Genomic DNA, 399 nt, shown 5'->3' with positions numbered 1-399 from the left:
ATAAATGAAGAAAGAAGAAGGAGCGAGACTTTTTTTTGAGGAAAGTTTGCTCTTATTACATATTTATTTATATTTTCCTATACTTTTTACATATTTGTTTTGATGTCATATGCATCTGCGGACAGGATGAAGAAAGGGCAAAGTGGAGGAATGTCATCTTACTTACTTAATTACAAGGGGATTATCATTCGAACGAATGATATTCACAAGCTACAACGAAGATTAGCTAAAATAGAGGCGGACATAGAAAACTAGCACTGGAGGATGTTTGTTGGAGGGGGCACTGCAACTATAACCGACAGGCAGGATTGAGAGGACTTTTCTTTTTTTGAGAGATTGGCGTGGGGTGTACAAGACGCACGCACACACAACACACACACAACATTTTCTACACAGTCA

This window comes from Oryzias melastigma, linkage group LG11, assembly GCF_002922805.2.
Source record: "Oryzias melastigma strain HK-1 linkage group LG11, ASM292280v2, whole genome shotgun sequence".
Lineage (NCBI taxonomy): Eukaryota > Metazoa > Chordata > Actinopteri > Beloniformes > Adrianichthyidae > Oryzias > Oryzias melastigma.
The sequence above is the reverse complement of the archived record's forward strand: the minus strand, read 5'-3'. Positions refer to the sequence as shown.